The 18,920-nt window shown below is 40.3% G+C and overlaps 1 long non-coding RNA gene across 3 annotated transcripts in view; it reads left to right on the top strand.

Moving 5' to 3' along the window:
- Window positions 1-378: 378 nt before the first annotated feature.
- The window catches only part of LOC139668398 (uncharacterized), a 57,435-nt gene continuing 38,893 nt past the window's right edge, over window positions 379-18,920 (top strand). For all 3 annotated transcript variants that reach the window (XR_011697044.1, XR_011697046.1, XR_011697045.1), the window contains exon 1: window positions 379-666. This is a non-coding gene — a long non-coding RNA (uncharacterized lncRNA). The remainder of the gene's footprint in view (window positions 667-18,920) is intronic.

Here is an 18,920-nt window from a genome sequence, read left to right as displayed (position 1 = left end):
TGAAAAAAATAGTGGCCAGAAGGTTTTCCTGTGCAAAGGCTGGTAAACAAACACATTTGCTCTGTTTACGTGTGTATTGATGTAGAGGGCTCTACCCATGAGCTAGATGGAAAGAAATCCTGAAAGAGAAAGAAGGGAAAGGGGTTAAATCTGAGTATCTGGAAAACACATTTCCTACTCTTGTACCACTTGCCACCACCCCTCAAGCAAGCCATCACTGTGACAGAAATGTACTGCTGTTCAGCAGCATTCCCCTCACTGCCTGGGTACACAGCAAGTTGGTCCAGCTGCCACTTCAGGATTTGTCAATTATTAAACTCAAAGCAAAGTAAAACAAACTGACCAAAGTGTCAGGGACAGCAAGGAAGCAGAGTACACGCTTTCCAAAAAGCTTTATGATTTGAGACCCACAGGGACCAAGGAGAATAACATTTATGTCTATGCCTTTGCATGTATATGAGTAAATATTGTATTTATTTAAATTGTCAGACAGCACATACACCCAAGCCTTCAACCTGTGTGTATCAGCACATCTGGGCAGACAAAGAGCCAGGAGCTACCCAAGCCTGCATGTCTGTCTGTGGAGAAGCACTGTGTGGGTCCAGCAGAGGAACCATCAACTCCATGTCCTTCACTGAGCAAACACCTATGGCTGTGGAAACACTGGTGAGTGACAAAAAAGACCTTAGGGCTGGCCAGGAGAATCTGAAATTTTAGATGCTTTTGCTCCCAAGTGACTTTACCAACAAGTTATGAATTACAATCACTGCAGGGAGATCACCAAGGGTATCACTGCAGTTTTAGTTCTTAAAAACAAAGACAGTTCACCTCAGGAGAGTGGGAAAACCAAATAATTTTCTTTTTTCCTGTGTCTCTTGCATTAAACCTCTATGAACTGCCTGTTTTCTGTGCTAACATAGCCCACAGTCAGAGCTGAAATAGAGGGCTGACTTTATCAGACTCTGCAAGTTACCTCATTCTCCTTTATGGAATCAGTAATAGGAAGGAATTTTCTTTCTCTGTCTAGGAAGGGAACCTAAAGTTGCTTTTCCTCAGGCTTCTGTTTAGCTTAATGGTATTTGCCAGTAAGAAACACCAATTGTTAGCTGTACCAGAATGGGGTGCCTTTCCCTGGGAGGGCAATGGACATGGCTAACATCTGGATTGAAAAGATGGAAGTCACAGAAATCTTTCTCTTATGAACTATTTGCAGCACAAAATGGAGATGCAGGGGAGGTTGAATGATGTGTTTACCTACTATCTGAGGCAAAACCAAAATGGTGTAAATCTTCAATATGGCAATGTTGTGGTTTTGAATGTTTGACATTTACAGTGTAGGTCATACTGTATTCTGTAGTTTAGGTACTCTAAAAGTCTCTTTCATGAGGCAATATTAACAAGTAGGGATATTAGACTTCTTTGTGAAGGTAAGCTTCCAAGTCTTAAGACCAAAAGAAAATTTGAATATGTGAATCTCGAAGCTTCTCTAAGTACATGAAGCATAGAAGAATGTACTGGGCATGAGGACAGCCATGAGAAATCAGCCCTGAGCTATTCAAATGGGACAAGGAATGAGATGAAGCAAAAGCAAGGGAGTAGCCTGAAGGGAAAATATGTGGAACTTCAAGGAGAAAGAGAGACTTGACCTTACCCCATGGTGCCAGTGAGAGTCTGGGAGACTCACATGGGGAGTGATATGTCTGAGGAGAAGGAAAAGTTGGTGTTGTCAGAGAAAATCTGTGTGAAGAACTTCCAGTGCAGACAGGAGAAAGTGGCTAAAACCAAAGAAAGAGTTAATAGATGTCTGGGCAAGGGACATCACAGTAAGTGCAGGAAGGAAAGCAAATAAACTGTTGGAAAGGAAGAGAATACCCAATAGTTTTCAGTAGCAAGCCAGAGTGATGGAAAGAGAGGAATAAAATTGGACAGTGGAGATGCAAAAGGAGGTGACAGGAAAGTTAACATCAGTGACAGAGGCAAATGGAGCATTGCAGAAGAAAGCATTCAGTGATTGTCAGTCTGGCTCTGCACAGCTAGACTCAAGGGTGAAGGAACAGCCAGGAATGTCGAGTACAATACAAACTGAGAAACCCTGATAGGGCAGTGAATTGGTCAGCCTAGGTTTGGTTCTGCAGCTCAAGGTATAACTGAAGTCACCTTAGAGAAGGTTGAGAAATAAAAAAAAAGATCACAAGCAAAGGAGCTCAAAAAGCAAAAGCTAAGATGGTGCCTGCCAATAAGCAGCAAAAGGAAGAGGATATCCCTGGGAATGTAAAGATCTCAGGAGCTGAAGCCATGGTGTCCTGAAAAGAAATACTGAGCTAAATGGCCAAAAAAATAGTTTCTCTCAGCCAAATCTGTCACACAGTTGCAGAGCAGTTTCCCCTCACTACATAAAGACTCCAAACCAACATTAACTGCAAGAATAAAAAATAAAAATTTATGGAAGTATTCTGGCCTGAAACTCAGTTGAGAATGACTGGTTGGCATTTCACAAGTTCACAGTGTGAGGAAACTGCAGCTTTTCTCTTGTGGTGTGTGAAAAGAGAGATGAGGGTGTCTGACTTCTCCCTGGAAGAACAGGGCCTCTGTTGGCAGGACAGTCTCAGAAAACAGAACATGTCATGGAAGATAGAAAAGCAGCAAAGGTGGCCCAGGTGGACACTGAGAAATGACAGCAACACTTCAGATAGTGTGGAATTGTTAGGAAACAGCAGAGCTTTATACAGCTTGCTTGATGATCCTTGAGGGTTCTGTCCACCTCAGAATGATCTGTGATTTATCTGTGACAGCTTATAGCTTTTAGACCTGTCTACCCATGGTGAGCCACTTACATGTGTCTGATCAAGTATCATACAGTATCTTGACAGGAGACTTAGCTTGGACCTTCTCTGATTAAGAGTTACTAGCTGCAGCACTTTCCCAGTTACAGCAGATGAAGGAAAAGAAGGCAGTGCTTTGTTTCAACAGGCTCACCCTCAGCAGCCCTGCAATGGCAGCAAGAGGTTTTCCAGCCCACTTTATCATTTGGGCTTCTTTCACTCTTGCCACTTCTCCCTTCTCTGGTGTCTCAGCTCCTTCTCCTCCTGCCTGAACTTGACCCCACAGGACTGCTGATGAGCAGCAGCAGAGGCTGGCCAATGGGGAAAAGATGTTTGATCTGACAGGCCAGGGCAGAACACTGATTGCTTTCCTATTGTTATGCTCAAATAGCTAATGCAGCGAGTGAGAAAAGTCTTCGTGTAGGCTGCAAACAAGCATAAATGTATGGGGAGTTAAGTGGTGAGGAGCTGCCTCCTGGTGTGGCTTGTCTGCAGTGTTCAAGGTGCTTGAAGTTTGCTAGGAAGTGTCTTTGTGAGGTACCAGCACCACGCAGGTGATGGGCAGACACCGCAGGGAAAAGTAGTGCCTATTACAGGAGGTGTAAGCACACGGGGGCACCACAGCAGTGACACTGGCACAGCTGGTGATTTTGCCTTTCTCTTCACCATGGCACCAAGAAACCAGCTTGCAGTGGGACTCCCAGAGAGCTTTCCCTGGCTATCTGTGAGGAGGATTTATTCCAGGGTTTTGTTGCCTTTTCTGCAGCAGTTTTTCTGCTCTGACTGTATAAAGCATTTAAAGTGAGTCTGATTTCCCTGGCAGTCCCAAGGGGAGTGAGGGGAAGCCTCAAGGAGAGGCAGAAAATTGAAGATTTAATGACTTAGAGATACTCTGCTCAGCCCCCTCCTCTCTGGTAAGATTAAAAGTTTGATCTGCTTCCTATGTATCTCACTAGTGGATTTTTGTTTTATTTGAACAGAGCAATGCTGGCCCTGTAAGATCTGTGACTCTGTTTCTTCTGCTGGGAAATGCACCATAGGGAGTAAAGGTTCACAAGTCAGGCCTCTCTGTGTGTAAGAGGGCAAAGAAATGTGGACTAAATACTTTTAAAAGTAGACTTCAGAGTGGTAAATGAAACATTAAAATCTGATTGAAAATCATGTAAGCTGTGAATATCTCCTCTTCTGCACAAGCAAATGCTCTTGAGTCTCCAAAAAGTAGGACATGGGAAAAAGAATTCAGACTGATAAACTACCAGCAGACATATTTCTAAACAAATTTTCCCCAAACCCCTGTCAGGCTGGAGTGCCATTTGAGGAAACTTGTTTTCTTTCTCGTAATGAATTTCTTGAATACTAACCCTCCTTTCATTCTTTCCATTGCCCTGTAAAAGGCAAAGATATTGTTGGAAATTATTAGATCAAAACTTTTGGGTGAACTTTGAAGTTTAGACTCCCTAGTCTAGAATTCATATAAAACACCAGAACAACTGAAGTTGGTAAAACGTTTGGCCTAAAAACACACAACTCTCAGACAGAGCACTCTTGGACCTACTATATGTCTTTTGGATTAGTTGTGGACATCCTCCTGTCTCACACCAAAGCCCATTATTGAGGCTTTAGCCTTCATATTGGAAATACAGTCTTTTCACTCACATTCTGTCAAGTAAGTGAAGTCTAATTTCTCCACATAAAATTACCTCTAAATTTGAAAGCACATCTATAAAATTACAAGACATCAAACTTTAAAAAAGTTTTTACATGCACGAGTATTTAAAAGTCTTTCATAAAGGCTTCTTAAAACTCTTTCTTGAAGATTATTGCTCCTCCTAAAATTAAATTTTAATTTCTCACAGTAAACAGGGAAAAATTTTACCATAAGGATGGAACTTGGTTTGGTCTAGACTTTCACCCCAAATTAAACTGGATTCATAAACTTCTGAAATATGTACGGAACCTGTCCCAACTGTACAGTTTATGTTGTTATGAGATATTAGCAAAATTATACCTGTCTTCATTGTGAAAGGTAGCCCAATGTCTGATTTTTAAGCTTACAAGGCAGCAATAAACAGTAAAGCTAATGGTATTACTTAGAACTGACCATGACTCAAAACATGCTGAGCTGTTCATCTCTGAATTTAAAGTATACTTTAAGCACTTCATTATCTATGACTATTACTCTGTAGCTTGGTGTCCTTACAAAAAATCAAATTTACAAGAGAGTTAAAGAAATCAGCTATTTTTGCTTCTCAAAACAATGCCTGAGAGGGGATGTGACTGCTGAGTGTGAATACATCAAGGACCAGTAAACCTGGAGGAGGTGAAAAAAGCTGTTTAAGCTAAAAAGTAACCTTGGCACATGAACAAACAAATGCTAACTGACCATGAATAAAATTAGCAAAAGTAGAAGCAGGTTGCCAATGATCCAAACAATGAAGAAGAACCTTTCCAGGAGAAGTGCAAGAACAGTACTTAGTATTTTTTGAGGCGTTTAACTAGTTCCTGAAAGGAAATAAGGAGTTTCAACTTGTTGCTGTGGCTAAGCAGAAAGTCCTGGGATCACTTCCATGTCAGGTTGATATTCAAGTGAATACCTTCTTTCTCCTGTCTCCTTGCAACCTATTTGATATCAACAAAGCCTGCAAGTCCAGTAGTAGAAAACAAAGCAAGGAGGTGGCATAGTGTGACTCAGTCTTTTCCTTGAAATATAGGAACCTGAGAATTTAGTCAGTGCTACAGAGTGAGCCCTCATCCCAGCAACAGAAGGGAGCCTTTCTTTTTTTATCAGTTAATATTCTCTTGTTTTCTATATTTAGAAGATATTTAAACAAAAATGTCCCATGTTTCATATATAAAAAAAAGGCAAGATCTCTCAAACACTTTGTCCTCACAAAGCCAAACACACTAAGAAATACAGAATCATTGCAACACCTAAATAACTAATCTTTAAACTACTGTTGATAATTAAACCAAACACCTGTCTGCAAACCTTACAAGGATCTGCGTCTGTAGGACCTCTGACCCTTTGACTGGCACATGAGTATAACTTTTCATCTTTGAAGAGTGATTCCCTTTAACAGATTCAAATGTTGCTGAAGTGTTTGTTCTATTTCCTGATTTGACATTTATTCTTTCACTGTAAAAGCTCTTTAACCACTTTTTTGTTACATATAAAGAAGACAGCAACAACTTCCACTGTGTGGAATTGCATCAGGTAAAACTGAAAGACCTTCTAAAAAGTAGAGTTTGGAGTTTTGATATTTAATGTGACACATCTATTATTCATCTGCAGGCAATGCCATTCCACTTTTTTCCCCAAATTATGGACATAACCTGCTTGTACTGTAAAAAATAGTTAGATCTGAAATATGAAGATCAAACTGAATACACAAAGCTATTTTCTAGCTTTTTCAAAACTGCTAGATAGAGTTCTAAGTCTTAAATATTTCATAGACCATCTTGTACTTTCCTGTCAAACCTCTTGCAGGATGTTCCTTCATGTTCTTACCAAGAAGACTCAGAAACCATGTTCCCTAGCACTGGAGGATTCTACCATGAGAATGCTCGCTGCAACTTCTATGTGATGTCATTTTGTTTGCCTTTTTTCTGTCCCTCGTCTGAGTGAAAAGCCAGTTTTCCATTGGTCAATACAAGGCCTGAGTCTTCATTTCTTGGAGGAGCAACTCTCCTACCACCTTCAGACAAAATCTTGTGGAAGAGTCATGCAACACATTGCTTAGGTATTGGTGCACAGCCACTTGCCTCAGGCAACAAGTAGCAAAACAAAGTCTCACCATCATCATGAGGAAGATCTTTTCACTGTCCTTGTAAGCAGGTGTTGATTAACCTCATTTCCTGGGTGCAGAGTGTGCAGACAGCCTTTATTTCCTGGGAAGTGATCCGTGCACAATTCCCTCACTTTTCAGGGCCATTATCATCAACTCTTCCTCATTGCTGATCCTTTGAAAAGGGTATAATTTTTCCCAGGCTGTTCATTACTGTGAACAAGAGGAGGAGGGGCAGGAACAGCAGCCATAGTTTGACAAATGACCCTTAGTAACAGATTAAACAAATGGTAAAAATTAGCTGTTCTACAAACTCCCTTAACTCCCCCTCTGTTCGCTTCTGCACAAGCGCCTTCCTTCCCACCTGCATCCATATAATAGGCTGAAAGAGATCTTCTCAGGGTCCTTAATTAGCAGGAACACATTAATGGAGAGGAAGGATGACCAAAGCACACACAATTAGTCACTGAATATAATTGTAATTCAGGACAGATTCGGTGACTAATTGATTCTCAAGTCCAGCATTGCCCAGGTACTAATAGGAATGCCCAGCATGGAAGTGTTCTGCCCCCAGTAATCACTTTCACACTAAAAACTGTGTCACAATGAGTTATATCAACAAAAACAACCAGTGTGTGCAGCTGAGTCAATTGTTAACTTACCCTGCTCAATAGATCATCACATTCCCTAGAAAAGAAATGGTATTTGTGCAGACCTTCAGGCTCCCTTTTGGAGCTAAGAAGGTAGCTAGGGTTACAGCCTGATCAGTCAGTTTAGGAGCACAGATCTGACCAAATTCCTCCTAACTCTTTCAAAGCTTTTTGAAAGACTTCCTCTTGTAGCAGTATATTCATACCTGGAGCTTGAGTACAAAGATGGTATCTCCACATCTGTAAATCTCTAAGGTATAGAATAGTAGAGGCTGAGAAAACAGACCTGTGACCCTATCCAGTATGGTCATTCTTATGATCTGATTTTGGAGGCTGCAGAGACATCCTTGCCTTGCTGCTCAGCCTGTCCCATCATGTCTCCCATACAACCATCCAGCTGGTAGTGAAAGCGACCACTGTATCCTTTGCATGGTCATGCTGACTGAGGCTGTCAACAGGTTGCAGATAGCTGAGTAAGTTTGCTATAGTCGTGGTCAGAGATTTCTGTTGCTCTTCTGAGGTCAAGTCTACACTTAGAAGTGCTCCGGGGAAAGGAACTGCCTCAAAAAGGGCCAGGTTTCTGAAACAGTAAGAAACGAAGAACTGAGGCATTACGTGTTGCAAAGCCAAGTAACATTACTCCAAAGTTTTATCAGAACAAACACTTGGATTAATAGACTCATTTAGGATGGAAAAGACCCTTAAGATCATTCAGTCCAACACACACTGCCTTCTTTTTTACTTTAAAAGGGTGAAGCTGACACAAACACACTTATTTCATTGAATTAGCGTAAATTGTGATGCTCTTCAATCGTGCAAGCCAAGAAACTCACAAGGCTATTACTCAGTAAGACTTCCAAAACATTGTTCTTATATTTGAAATTTTGTGAGAATAGCCTTTTTTCCTGGCATATTGGTACTTTTTCTTCAAGTAAAAAGCAGAAGCACATAGGGCTCAAAATGAGAGGGAGAATTCCAGCAAAATTGGAGTCAAATGAGAACTTTCTAAAAGACTCAGTTTTGTATGAGTTTGTAGATGAAATGGTCAGAACTATCTTGTTTTTCACAGAACCCTATCCTAACTGGGTCTCTGTTCATGCTGGTCCAATGAGGATGGTGTGCAGAGTCCTATTCTGCCTCTTTACGAGGTCCTGTAGAGACAATCTCATTCTGTATGGAGAGACCAGCTGCTAACAGTTCTATGAGATCTGATCTTCAGAGACTTAACCTACAGCTCACCTCTGAATTTGACCCTGGGAAATAACACAGCAGCTTCCTTCAAACCCTTCTAGTATCTCTTTGATGATAATATTTTAAAACAAAGTATCAGAACGAAACTATGGTTAAAAACTAAGTGGTTTGCAGAGAGTTTGTCTACCCCTGCAAAACATGAAACTCTAAGTAAACATTTACAGTCTGCTTATTAGGAGTTTAGACAGCTCCCTTGTTTTTGACATAGCTGGCAGGTTGTTTTCTTAGCATAGTTGGAAAGTGAGGATGTTGTAGTCTGAAGCAGAATAATTTTGGGCAGTCATGAGTTAAGAATTAGTTAATACTAGTTAAACAGTGCTATTAGCTTTACCTTTCCAAAATGTGATAATAAAACAATAATGTAAGTCAGCAATTCCTGGCCTTTCTCCAATAGTCTGAAGTTTTGTTATGATTTACTGGATACAGCAATGTCAGGCAAATCTATTATCTTTCAGATGGCTGTTTATCTCAAGCCTGGTCTCCAGACCTGGCTTTTTTTGAAGGCATGCAGCTTTATCTTGAATTCACAGAGACTGACCTGTCTGACTTCTGCTAGAATATGCTGTGGTTACTTTCCAAACTATACACAAATATATATATATATATATATATATATATATATATATACATAAGCAAAAAAGAAGCATATGGTGATGCCAGAATTTTTGTTACATTTTTTGATTGGGCAAGTTTTCAATTTATTTTACTTTTTATCTCTCTGATGGAATGAAACTGGTGGTATACAATAGCATACCTACATCAAAACATTGTCAGATAATATTGAGTGATAACATTTTAGTCTCTGATTCCACTGACATAAACTCCAGAGTGGATCTCCTTCTCCTTTGTTACTCATTAAATGTTCCACTTTTGCTTTTTTTTTGCTGTGTTGATTTTTCATTTTGCTGTGTTTAAATCTGGGATTTGAACCTATTGCATCCAATGAAATGACACATCAGTAGGATTAGCTTCAGGCCCAATATATTAAAGGTGGGGTAACTGCAGTATGGGGTAACTTACATAAGGTGGGCAATAAGAGTGTGTGAAACCAGGCCTTGTGTAGATCAGTGTTCAGATGTCTAACTGAAAAGGACTCATTGCTAGATCTGAAAACGTTTATTGGAGGCTGTCTGGCTTCCAGTCTTCCTATCAGGTCTGACTATTCAGCTGTTATGCTTTCTCCTTCCTACTGCAGTGCCCAATGAATCCTTTCTGTCCATCACACGTTATTTCATGAAGCAGTTTATCACAGGATTGGCTGTTCAGTAAAAAAAAGAAAACATCTCCCCACAAGCTGCAGAATGGAAGGACTATTGTGTAGAAAAATTATGTTTTGCATTCTGTGGTGTAATTGCTTAGATATAAGCATGTCCACAGGAAAATAAAAAAGCTGGCAGCAAGCGGGAGAGTATTTAAAAGACTGGGTTCATGCGATACTCAGAATATGGCAAGGCTTTTTTGTTATTTTATTCTGCCAAGGGGTTGCTACTGCTTCCTGCAGCACAGAGGAACATTTTCTGCTTTCAGAACCAAAACTAAAACATAAGAGGGCAACAACCCCTCTGCTTCTTTGCAACACTTCAGCAAATTTGTTCTCAATCTAAAGCTGGGGTCATGTCTTTTCATCTCCTTTGATGTACCCTGCCACACACATATAGGAAAAAACTAGCTTCTGCAAAACTGCAATTATATTTTTATTTCATGACAACACATTGGGAACTGCTGATATGTCGGCCATGACAACGTAATTGTCTCATTCTTGACAGTGAAAATGTGAAGCAGGGTACTGAAAGGACATCTGTTTTGCGTTTATATTTACACCACTAAAACAGAGAGGAACTGTCCCAGAGAAGGTCTTGTGCTGTCTCCATGTTACACACACATGGTAGAGAACCATACTGAGTATGAACTCTGAATGAGTATGTCAATTTCTTCTCAATAGATTCACGACTTATTTCTTCTCAGGCAGAAAAAGTAAACACAATGATGAGGTTATAACTTGCTCTCTAAGAGAGATGTCAAACCATCCTCAGTAATTCATAGGAAACAGAGGTTACCCAGAGAATTTGTGAATGCTCCATACCTAGAAGTGTTGAAGGCCAGGCTGGATGGGGCTCTGAGCAACCTGTTCTGGTGAAAGATGTCCCTGCCCACAGCAGGGGGCTTGGAACCAGGTGATCTTTAAACAAAACCATTTTATCATTCTATGATTCGTAGCAGTGAGAGGCATAACCCAGAAGCTGACAAAAGGTATATCTGCTGCAGATGTTGCTCTTCTCAAGAACATCTGTTCTTCCCCAGCTCATTCAGTGGGGCTTCCCTTTAGCTCTGACCTGGCCAGTGAAAAATGAAATAGTCTGTTTGTAATGACATTGCCCAGTCATTTGTCCCACCATCTGTATTAAGCCAGAAATGTTACGGAAAATGTCAATATCATTACCTACTTTGCTCACCAGGCTCCCCTGGCCAGGAAAATGCAAGTCATTGAACATCCCAGACTGCACCTGAAGGTAGCTTCAACCTAGTCAGGAACCCCAGAGGCACTTCATCAAGTTCAACAGACACAACTGGCTGGTACTGAGGACCCAACCACTACCCTAACACAGAATTGTAGAATTATAGACTGTCTTGGGCTGGAAACAACCTCATCTCATTCCAAACCCACTGTCATGGTCAGGGACACCTTCAACTAAGCCTGAATATGTTCCATTAAAACCAGCAATAGATTCAAGATGAAGTATTACAATGGTTGTGGGAAGGACTCATAAAGAGATAGACATAAAGACATTTCCACTGATGCAGTCTTCCTTCAGTTCCTGAGTCCTGGTACTAGAACTAGTGTCACACTTGCATTGGGTGGTTTCTGGAGAACAACACAAAGCATTGCCTCTAGAAATGGAAAGGAGCCATAAATGGTATTTTGATAAAACTTGCTCTAAAGTACTACTAGCGGATTCTAAATTTTCAGGAAAAAGAAAATACTTGCCAGGCAATTAGGTTGGAGTTAAAAGTTCCCCTCTATTGTCATTACAAAGGTAATTTTCTCTAGTTTTCAATGAAGCCTCTGTTACCAACCCAGCAGCTTCCTGTCTTGCCTGTGAGATGCAAATGGCTGCCCTTGAACTCCAGTCTGACTACCCAGTGTTGGGTATCATGCTGCCATGTGCCTTTGCAAGACAGCTGACCCAGACTTACAACCATGTCTAGCTGTGGGTTCTGCACACCTGATCACACACCTTGAGGGGCATTCCTACTTCTGCTCCTTGAGCAGTTTACCTACAGCAAAGTAGCCCTGGATGAACTGCATTGGTTGCATCTTAGTCTATATTTTATTTTTTTTTTAACTGTCGTTCTCTAAACCAGTCAATATCATCTGGGAACGGCTGTGAACACCAACATTTTTTAATTATATGCACACATAATAGTGAACAAAGATTTGTCAGTGATCCTCCTGTTGGCACATCTCTGCTCTAAAGGAACGTCTGTTTTTTAACCATACCCCTCTAAGACTTTCTTTTATGAGGCATCCTGTTATGCAAGACCTTGGCTGCAATCCAAACCATATTGGGCCCCTTTTAAGCATCCCTTTTACAACCTATCCTTTACAGTAACACACCAGTCCCTTGTTTCCCAACAACAACTTTCTGTACAGAAAGCTTTCAGCACCAAAGAAGCCTTTAGACCCAGTGGTTGTGTGATTTCCACCATAAATAACAACTCTTATTAATCAGCAGCATTAATCTATAAAGGCATTATTCCAAAAACTAGCAGCTTTTCAGAATTTGCTGAGAATGTTACAAAAACAGTAACTCATAGAAAATCTCTTGGATTTAGTTAGTGTTGCATTTCTTTTGAGTTGTAGTGTTCAGTGCTGCTAAGATACTACCTCTCAGTCATCACTTCAGTTGACCTATAGACACTGTGTATATATTATCCATCTCTTGATCCCCAGAGAAATTCTCTTGAAGTAATCACCGAGCCTGTTATGGGTTTATTTCACAACAACTTAAGAACTGAGAACGAGCAGATCTCGATATTCTGTTACACACCCTCGTTGAGCTGCCATCTGGTTAACAAGTTGCTACCTAGGAAAAAATTCATCTCTCTGTAGGTCTCTATGAAGAAGGCAAAGAGAATGAATTTCTGAATAAAATCAAAACCAGGTTATTACTCAGATATAGAAGAAATCAGAAAAAAAAATAAACACCTTCAAAGGCTCAAATCTCTTGGTGTGGATTACACTGTAAAATTTAGCAGTCTACTAAAGACACATTTCTGTCCCATAGACAGAATGCCACCTGTTCATTACAGAGTAACCCACCTCTAAATAATGTGAATGAGTTTAAACTCTTAAAGTTTTGATTTTTCAAATCTTTAATTTTTGAAACACAATGCAGTAATAGGTGTATATATAGATGGTTTCCTAGGGAAATTATAGCTGCTGTCTTGCAAATTATGGCTCAAACATAAACTTGGAGGAATGGGTATTTTTGGCAGGAGTGTAAAATACTATTGGATTTTTACATTAGCATTAAGTATAAAGCTCAAACAGCATATTTTATGCCCGGGTTGGTAAATAATCAGGCCAATTTGAAAGCTGAATTACAGTACCTAGTACAGAAATTGTTTTTTGAATCCCACTAGTCCCGGTCCCAAGTGGAAATGTTAAGGTGTCTGTATTTAGGTACTGGGAAATAAACCATAATAGATTACTAGCAGCAAATGTGTTACAGTGAGAAGCAGAATGTCAATACCATGTTCACAGTCCTGTGACACACACACAAAAAATAAAATCCTTTGCTTGGACTTTTTTTTAGAGCTATGCTGGTATAATTTTGAGATGACAGGTTTGATGGGAAAAGAGAATCAGAATTAAACCTGACATTCCTTCCTCATACATGGCCACCTATACAAGTAGATTATGAATCACACTGATGCAGACATTCCTTTTGCTGAATCTCAGAATCACAGTATGAATCAGGTTGGAAGGCACCACAATGGGTCATCTGGTTCAACCTCCCTGCCCATCCTCAAGCACAATACATAGGTTGGTATCCAGGTGGTTCTTGAGTATCTCCAACGAGGGAGACTCCACAGCCTCTTTGGGCAATCTCTTTCAGGGCTCAGTCACCTGCACAGTGAAGAAGTTCTTCCTCACATTCAGGTGGAACTTCCTGTGCATAAGTTTCTGCCTGTTGCCTCTTGTCCTATTGGTTGGCATTACCAAGAAGAGCCTGGGTCCACCCTCTTGGAACCATCCCTTCAGATACTTATTTTCATTGACAAGGTCCCCTCTCAGTTGTCTCTTCTTGAGGCTGAACAGATCCAACTCCCTCAGCCTATCCCCTGTAGAATCACAGAAGATAAGGGGCTAATGTGTATGTCCCAAACACCGATAGTCAGATGGCTGTGGAGCCAGCAAAGGACTGTTGGTCATAACAGACAAGAATGGTTAGTAATAACCAAGAACTGTTGATATTAACATGCTGTGAGAAAGAGCAATTCCACTTACTCAGACAACCTCTCTGTATTAATTCCAAGTGGTCTGACTCTGCTTCAATTTCCTGTGTATTTCCTGCTTGAGCAATGAATTTACTTCATCTTCAATGTTGTTCAGAGCAGAATATCTCTTAGGTTTGGTTCTCTTCACCAAACTTAGCCGCTGGTATCTTCACACGCTGGGCCAAGGGCAGCTGAAGGGCTTGCCAAGGGCAAGGTGAAGAGGAACCTCCACTATCTTTAAAATGCAGATCTAGCGGGTAAATTGAGTTGGGCTCATTGATCCTACTTTAGGCATAGCCTCAGAAGAGTGAGACCCACAGCAGTGTGTAATGAGAAAAATTAAGCATTGCTTGTACACGCATTGTGCAACTCCAGGACCTGTTGCATTCCTCCCCAGACTCTTTACAGCCTCACCAAGAATGTGAAGTTTCTTAATTTGTGAGGCTAGCCTGGTCTGGCCAATGTATTCAGGGACAGTTTAAGTTAAATTATTAAATATATTTTTGGAAGGGAATGGGAAGAGAAACAAAGCATGGGCTTTTTTCCTATTAGTTCTTCATCTGAAGCTATCATTGTGCAAACATGACTGAAAAAAAAAACCCTGAAAGTAAATGAGTACATGACTTCAGTAGGGCTTTAATTCATTTGCTGTCAGGTATTAATTTAAGCCACAACTAAAACAATGGGCTGTTGGGCGCCATTGGTGCAGCTGAAAACCTGGTGCACATGACTTTTCCACTGGAATGCTTTCAAGGTCTTTTTCCTCTTCCTATCCTAGCTGTGAAACCTTTATGCAAACGGTCTTAGTCACAATTAGATTACATCAAAGAATGTTTGTCTTGGTTTCAAGCCTGCTTGGGATAAAACCAAGATAAATTGCAAATTGGCTAAAACCACCAACAAACACCCACTTTTTCTGGTCATTACAGATGAGGAATGTACAGTGTCATTAGGTCTTATATTTCCACCACCCTATCCTGTCCTTAGTCAGCAATTTGCTAGGTAATTGGAAAACAAAGTTCAATAGACTGTCTCAGAGTGGGTGGAGATTTTTTCTTTCCCCTTTTGGCTTTTGTGCGTCACAGAGTACTTACAAAGGAATGAACTCACAACCTGACCTGTGTAAAAGCAGCAACATGTGAAGCACAGAGAGGAGGCAAGCCTCAGTAAAACTTAATGTGACAAATGACAAGGGAAGTCAGTCTTTCTCTGCCTCCTCCTCTCCCTTCACAGTCACAACTGAGGAAAATAAAGAAATACCAATCAAACTTGTCCTCCTCTGGCACTAATATAAAATTACCACCCTCAAAATTGTTTATAGGCTAAAAAATGTAGACGAGGATCATTTCAGCAGCCACTTAAACAGAGATGCCTCTGAAGGCACACACCAGGACATGACACAGCAAAGCTGTGGAAGTGGAATTAAACACACTGCAAACAGTGAAGAAGGGATGTGAAGAACAGCTTTATGTTGACTCAACTGTTTTTCACAGGCCTTGCCACAAGATAGGCAATGGAGGAGGGAGTTATGGCTGACTCTGCCCTCCACATGCAGGAAGGAATGGAAAAGGCTTTACACCAGCAGTGACTCTTCAGTTAATGGGAATGAAAAGTCACTGCTGGAGTGAATGAAGATTTTGTTTCTGACAGCTGACGGGGCATGAAATCTCACCATCTCAGTGCTGCACTGCTCAGCACCTTGACAAATCTGCTATTTAAGTTTTAGTCAGTGTAGCTCAGTAGACTCTTATGCATTTATTCTGAACTTAGACCATCATTTTTTAATAGAAGAGGACAGAAAAAATAAATGAAACCCAGCTGAAAGTACAAAAATACTCCTGACTTGATATTCACCATGAGGAATATTTACTCCTTGACATTTGTGCCAGTCAGCCCAAAATAAGTTTTATAAGAAAACAGTTCCATGAACGTACATTTTCAGGGATATTTTTTGCAGATTGTTTCCCCTAAGTATTCCTGCCAGTGCTAAAGGTGGCTGTCATGGCTGCCATGGCTGCTAATGCCATGCTGAAATCCCTGCCATTTAATCATGTGATAGCATATAGGCTGTGCAGAAAATTTTTACAGCTGAAACTTCAGGATGTCAGACAGCAGTTGCAGCTGTGCTCTTCCACATGCAGACGATTAATGTACACCTCTTCAATGCAGAACAACCATAATTATCACTTAGTCCAAACTGGATGAAAAAAAGTGTTGTTGATAGTCAACTTCCCAGGTATCTGTAACTGTCTGCTTCTTCACCTTCCCTTTCTAAGCATTCTTCATCTCAGTTCCACATCCTTCAATGCAGAAGTTCCCCAGGTTTCAATTTTTCACACACCGCCATTCTTTTAATAGTAACAAGATTATTCTAAGAGTAATGCAATCCTTTACAGTCAAAGCAGAGATAGCAAGACAAGTCCCTTAGCTGGGATGGAAATTACAGTTTTAAGCATGACATAAAGAGACCCAGGTTTTAACAGATAAATGTGTTACTATGTTTTCATTGTGCATGAATGGTAACTGACATGCTAAAAATCACTTTGGACATTTCATGGTGCATTTATTCTAAGAGATTGTGGTTTACAAGGTGAAGTGATGCTGAGTTCAGAGAGGTAGAAAATGGCTCACACTGCTCCCAAGAGTAAATCTTCCAATAACTGTGCCAATATTGGCATACGACATGGCCTGGTCTGGAACAGTAACAAGAACTTCGAAATTGATGTTTTCATATTTATAGTCACTGAAGAGCTCACCAGAGACCAATCAAAAATGCAGTATGTCAAAAAAATCTCCAGAAGCATTTTTTGAAGATAAAATATTATTCCATCAGATTAACTGGATATTGGAGTCATTTACAATGAGTGTTGAACTACTCTGTATTGTCCCATTCAGATCTACTGTTCAACATGCAGCACAATGTTCCCAGGCATCTTGGCCACCTCCAGCTGTGTCGGGGACACAGTGGCGAAAGAAACCTGACAGAGGAGGACAGCTAGTGTGCAAATCTCAACTAAAAAACAGTAATTGAGGTGGGCTTAGTGCTGCATTGAGACTGGGAGACTGTCCTCCAGGTGTGAAAACACAGATGTGGTCTCGGACACCATGTATACATCTACTTGATGTGATACACACTTGAAGTGCAAGCTGATAGGTAACCAATCCCAGTGCATTACTTTTGATGGAAAAAAGATTTTCAGATTAATTCAGTGTCTTCTACAGATTTTGAAGGCCTTCATGATTTACTAACCACATGGCTTTTTCTCCAAAATCTTGAAGTAAGAGAAAAATGAAAGTAGCTCTTTAAAAAATACAACTAACATTTAAAAAACCCAATTGTTGCTATTATGAGGTGTTCTGTTTCTAAGGATGTTGGCAAATGCTTCTTCCCTAATGCTTTGATATTGAAGTAGAAAGTCAGATTTTCAAAAAGTATGGGTGGTTTGGGCTGAGTTGTGTCTGTGTGTGAGATTGGTGTCTGATTTCAGGCCTGATTTTCAGAAATGTTGAGAAATGCAGCTCTGAAAAACAAGCCATCTAATGCTGTTGAAACATCTTAGTGAGAGTTCAGATCCAAACATAGTTAAAAATTTCAGGAGTGATTAAGTCAGTGGCCTGTTTTTTATCCTTTACAATTATTGTGATGACTTATGAGGTTAGGATCTGGTTCCAGATTTCCCGAAAGCAGTGACAGTTCTGATCTGGCATGTCCTAAGGTCAAGTGCCCATTTAAATTACTCACTTGACTGAAAAGTGTGGATTAAAATAACATACTAGCTTTTTTTAAAAAAAGGCATTGGCAGGCTCCTGCAGCCTAGGCACATATGAAATTGCCAACCAGCAAAATGTTTTAGGACTCACAGACAAAGCAATTTGAAGGGTTTCTTATGATCGTTCAGTAAGAAATCTTAGAGAGCTCTCCAGGGTGAAAAGTTTTCACATTAATTTATGCATTGGACACATAGCTTCTGTCACACAAATATTTCCTGTTGCTAATGTGTCATTAAGTGATTTTATGGCCAGAACAGGGACCACATGGTTTTACTGCTGTGCTCTGCCCACACTTGCCTTCTACACACCATATAGCAGGGTATGCCTTCCTGTTCTGTGGCTGCAGCACACAGCGGTCTCATTCTGTGATCATATGCTTACGTACAGTGAAAGACAAACAAATGCATGTCTGGTATTCACTAGCAATTTCGGATGCTAATAAATGCATTGATCTCATCTAACACAACAGCTTGAGTCAGGTGTCATACAACATTCCCCATTTTGTAACCATACAGCTAACCTGGTTAAGCTGGTTGTGGTTGGGTCTCCTACACATAGCAAGGGCTGGTCAGGGAGTTTCTGGATGTTACTCTTGCCTAGAAATGCCTTGATGGGGATGAAACAAGCTCTCCTTGTCCTCTCTTGAGGGTATAATCCAAAACTCAAGGCAGTGGCAGTTTCTTCTGAGATTTACATCAGACAAGGTTTAAAATGCATATGTAAATCACAAGTTCATTGGAGTATTTCTGTGATAGACTCCTAACTCTAGGATGTCCCTGCCTACAGAATATATTTAGTAAGGCAAAGAAAACAAAATAGACCTAGTGAATATAGAACACATCATATTAGAAATAAAAGTAAAAGCCAGAAAATAATTCTGTTCAAAAAGTTGAACCAAAAAATTTCTGAACCATTTGACTTTTAGTGTACCTGATTTCTCCTTCCTCATGATACAGACCGATGAACCAACTAGATCTTCTAAAGAGGAAATGTTGACGATTAAGTGTTGAGTAAAAGATTATTAAGAGCTTAAAAATTAAGTTCAGTGTATTCAGCTACATTCAAATTTAAGCCTGAAACACAGTCAGTGGGCTACTGGGACAGTCCAGAACAATGATCAGTGATTCAGTCACTGGTTT

This window comes from Pithys albifrons, chromosome 2, assembly GCF_047495875.1.
Source record: "Pithys albifrons albifrons isolate INPA30051 chromosome 2, PitAlb_v1, whole genome shotgun sequence".
In the NCBI taxonomy this organism is placed as follows: domain Eukaryota; kingdom Metazoa; phylum Chordata; class Aves; order Passeriformes; family Thamnophilidae; genus Pithys; species Pithys albifrons.
The sequence above is the reverse complement of the archived record's forward strand: the minus strand, read 5'-3'. Positions and strand labels throughout refer to the sequence as shown.